This window comes from Lycium barbarum, chromosome 4, assembly GCF_019175385.1.
Source record: "Lycium barbarum isolate Lr01 chromosome 4, ASM1917538v2, whole genome shotgun sequence".
Lineage (NCBI taxonomy): Eukaryota > Viridiplantae > Streptophyta > Magnoliopsida > Solanales > Solanaceae > Lycium > Lycium barbarum.
Window position 1 is genome coordinate 140,779,760 of NC_083340.1, and position 4,660 is coordinate 140,784,419.

A 4,660-nucleotide genomic window follows, 5' to 3' on the forward strand; every position below is an offset into this window, starting at 1 on the left:
AGTTTAAAGGGTATTCTTGACTTGCGGGGATTGGTGGCATGGTCATTTAATTGGCGGGTACTTTTTGAAATATCTTTTTATTTAATATGTGTGAATAGTTTATTTATAGGAATATGAGTTTCACACATATAAGGTCTAAGTTGGTAATTAAAGTATTTGACGGAAGGACTATATTTTCTACAGGTGGTTAAGTGAATAAGTAAATTGTAGAAATTAACGGGAATTTTATTTGCACATATATATAAGGCATGAGGTGAGAGTATTTATTTTATTTTATTTTATTTGGCTAATATGCTAATGGATTGGTGGACTAAAGTGCAATTGTTTGGTTATTAAATGGTAAAAGAAGTGGGTCAAGCCCACCATTCCTTCTCTTTACGTCATGGGTATGTATTGGGAATAACTGAACTTTTCTTTTCTTTATACCTAGTATGCTAATCAAAAAGAAAACCTACACATATTCGGCTAGGCTACGGGATAATAGTACTTCGGGAGAGAGGGACCACCATTGCATCAGGTAAGAGAATCTTAGTAATAAATCTAAATTTGAGTCTAGATTAATGCTTTGACAGATCTCTCTTGGCTTTGAATATTATAATGTTTTGTTGGTGGGGAAAGAAGTCAACTCCTACTTATTTGACATTCCATAATCTGTTTGTTATTGATATCATTCTTGAAATTAAATTTCATAAAAAGGAAAGCTTTCCACACTTCATGTAATTTAGGAAATTTATATGACCATGTATGAATTCAGAGATGTTTCTATTTTGTGGAAAACTAGCATTTACCTCAATTATAGGCAAACGAGAACACCTTGGAAAAATTAGAAGTCAATTTGATTTGGGACACTAGAATATTCTTAATATATACATATTGTTTTCACACTTTTGGATGTCATGATAGGATAATAATTATGAGATGATTAAGAGTAGGATGCTTTTTAACCAATATTGTAGCCATGACCATTAATTTATAAAACTCAGTAGCAAAACGTGAGGCAATTATTGTAGTATCCAATTTCTATTGTTGGGTACTGACGGAAACAATTAATGGCAAAAACGATCTGCTATAATAAAATTGTGATGTTTCTCTTGAGATACATGTGTACTCTTAAATTCATGATATTTGAGATTTGCGAGTAGGATTAGGTTGCAACTTTGGTTAACTGATCATTTGCGGGTTGACTTTGAATTGTCCGGAATGATAATATTTGGAAAGTGGTTTATTTAGTGTACTTAATTGTTCCGAACCCATGATTGGTAAATTTCGATTGTTCAGAGGCTCTCCGCAAAGGGAAGGCGTTGGTTTGATAGTTTGTGGAACCCGCTCGGCATTGAGGTAGGTTACAGTCTACTTTAGTTAGACTCTGATTCGAGAATCGTATGTAGTTGTAGAAAGTGACGGGGATAGCATATAGGCCTTCGGGCATGAAGTGGAGGTGGATTCATATTAGGTTGGCTCTGTCAGCTGCTATGTGGGCTTGTCGCCATATGTGTTATTTTCTGTGATTATCACCTGTTTATACCTCTGTCATATACTAGCTCTCTCATCATACGAAAAGGAATGATAACATTAATATGACTTGTATTTGTTGATTGTACATTGGTGATATTGTTGAGACTGATATCATGCATGACATGCTTTCCATATTATTCTTGTGATGATGGTGAGCTAAGTGATTGAGAGACTCCGAGGTTTTTGCCGGAGATTGAGAGTGACAGAGAGACTCCGAGGTCCTTGCCGGAGATTGAGAGTGATTGAAAGCCTCCGAGGTTTCTGCCGGAGAGCATGAGTGGTACATGGACTTCGCGGGTCCCCCATGGGTCATGTCTTTGAGGCACTGCCCTTAGCATGTGTGTACGAGAGTGGAGTGAGAGAGGTGACTGTTGCATTGCATTGCATTCATTCACTCATACATTTGACTGATCATCTGGTGAACTATATCTGTCTTGGTTGATTTCATGATTCATTTACACTTTACTCGTATATTAGATGTGACCATACCTGTTTGCTCTATGTGCTACTTGTCAGTTTCCACTTCTTTATGCGTTATCTAATCATTGTCGGCCTATAATGCTTACCGGTACCAATGTTGTACTGATACTACTCTTGCTGCACTTTTGTTGAGTGCAGAGTACGATCCAGGCTCCAGTTCTACACCCCGTGGCTGATACGCGAGGGTGACATCTTTCAGTCATTCAGGGTGAGCTACTTGGTTATCCGTGGCCCCTGAAGGACCTTCTCTATTTATTTCTGTTTTTTGTATTCGACAGACAATATGTAGTCTTCGGGTATTTTCAGACTTATATTTCGTATTATGTTAGCGCTCTTGTACCCTTTGACCAGATTTTGGGGGTTGTCGTGACAAGTTATGATAAGTATTTAAGACTTGATAACTTATTCTTATTTAATTTTCCGCTTATTTAACTTGTTATTAGTAATGTGGTTCGCCTACTCGGAGGGATAGTGTAGGTGCCACCACGACTCGCGAATTGGGTCGTGAAATTATAAAAATAAAGTTATAATCACTAAAAACAAAGTTACGCATTAATATAAAAATAACCCGAAACCCTAAAACATAAATAACTTAAAGCTAATGACAACAAGTCTTCAAACAAAAATGACATAATTAACAAATAATTAACATGGATAAACAAGTAATTAACATGGGAAAAACAATTTCAGAAATAAATATATTAACAATGAGATAATTAACAAATATTAACAATGCCATAATTAACAAATAATTAACAGAGATCCATGGAGGTGTCGTATTTGTAAATACTAAATTATTCATTATTCTTGAAATTAACTAAAATTTTATATCTAATTAGAACTTACTTAACTAGGATAAGTTATGGAGGATTTAGTTAGTTATTTTGAATAATCCATGATATTGTATTGTCGATTATAATTTACTTAACTCATATAGTTAAAGTAATAACAAACAAAATTTTATATTAACTAACTAATCCTTCGTCAAAAAATTATGTTAACTAACTAATCCTTTTCGGAAATTATGTTAATGATGTTAAATCCAAAACTAAGGATTTAGCTTATCGTTTGTTATTCAGGATTTAATTTATCGTTCGTTATTCGGGATTTAGTTTACTGTTCGTTATTCGGGATTTAGCTTATTGTTCGTTATTCGTTAATGGATTATTTTGGTACCCACACCCACTTTTGGAGTTATTTAAGTTGCGGACTCCAATTAGTTAGGTGTTGAAGGGTATAAAGCAAAAAAAAAAATCACAGAAATAATTGATTATGAATTAATATTTTGTTAATTGATTATGGATCATTAATTTTTTTATGTATTGTTAATTTATTTATTTGCGAAATTGTCAAAATAAAGTTATGCATTAATATAGAAATAACACGAAACCCTAAAACATAAATAACTTAAAGCTAATGACAACAAGTCTTCAAACAAAAATGGACTTTGAGCACTTTTCAACCACTAAAACGACAATCCGAAGTTTTGTATATCCTTGATGTGTTGAGCCTACCTTATTAATCGCACAAAAATAAATAGGATTCTGTATAAAATATTTAAGTTTTGGAGTCTCGAAGCATGATTAATATATAGCTAAAGTATGTAAAAAAGTGTGAAAGAAAGGAAGACAGAAAGAAAAGAAAGAAAGAAAGAAAAAAAAAAAAAAAAAAAAAAAGACCATCCAATAACGCATGAAAATCATGCGTTAAAGGACTTAACGGGTCCGTCTCCGTCAAGTCCTTTAAGGCATGATTTTTATGCGTTAAAGGTACTTTTTACCTCCTTTTTTTTCCTGGGGTATTTTGGTTCATACCCCTTTTTTTTTTGGGGGGGGGGGGGGGGGGGGGCGTTATTTTGGTTCTGGACTCGGTTGAATTTCCTCCTAAATTGCTCTAAGTTATATAAAAAGGATAATGGTTAAAAACACATCTGAACTATCTCACGAGCTTAATTCACACCTCAACTATCAATTATTCCCTTTTCCTATCTTAATTATCACTACATTTGATTTTCTAGTTTTTTATTTTTTGGTTTCTTATTTTTTCAGTTTCAGTTTTTAGTTTTTAGTTTTTATTTTCAGTTTTAGTTTCCAATTTTGATTTCTTAATTTCCAGTTTTGTCATTCGATTGGTTTAAGTGGTGGTTCTTCACTTACATAACACAGTAGCACACTTCTTACTATCTGATGTGTATAATTAAAATGGGTGGGGATGCTTTAATTGGTTGAATTTTTCACGTATGATGCGATTGACATTCACGCGCAAGGCTAAAAAAATGAAACTCATTATATATGCTATGTAAGTCAGATTGTGTTTGATAGACACACTTGAGGCCAAGTTCAAGGTTCAATAGAAACAAAACTTAGTTGAGGTGTCAAAATAGAAAAAATGGGTAAATTTAGGAGGCTGCATATGGATTAAGTCTATATATTGAGTCCGCAACTTTTTTAACCCAAAAAGTGTCAAAAGGCACCAAAATACCCACCCACCCACCCACCCCCCCCCCCCCCCAAAAAAAAAAAAAACCAAGTTACCGAAGTAACAGTTTGGTCCTATTGCGCACTAAATTTGTGCGCAAATGCTAGGTTTTTTTTTTCATACAATTTTAAAGCTCTCAAATTCACGTTTTTTTCATACTTTGACGCAAGATTAGTCATGTTTCAAA

The 4,660-nt window shown here is 33.8% G+C and overlaps 1 long non-coding RNA gene across 1 annotated transcript; it reads left to right on the forward strand.

The window, feature by feature from the left end:
* Positions 1–433: 433 nt before the first annotated feature.
* Positions 434–2,400, forward strand: LOC132638730 (uncharacterized). The gene is made up of 3 exons (XR_009581866.1): positions 434–517; positions 1,279–1,338; positions 2,134–2,400. It is a non-coding gene; the product is annotated as an uncharacterized LOC132638730 (long non-coding RNA).
* Positions 2,401–4,660: the final 2,260 nt, after the last annotated feature.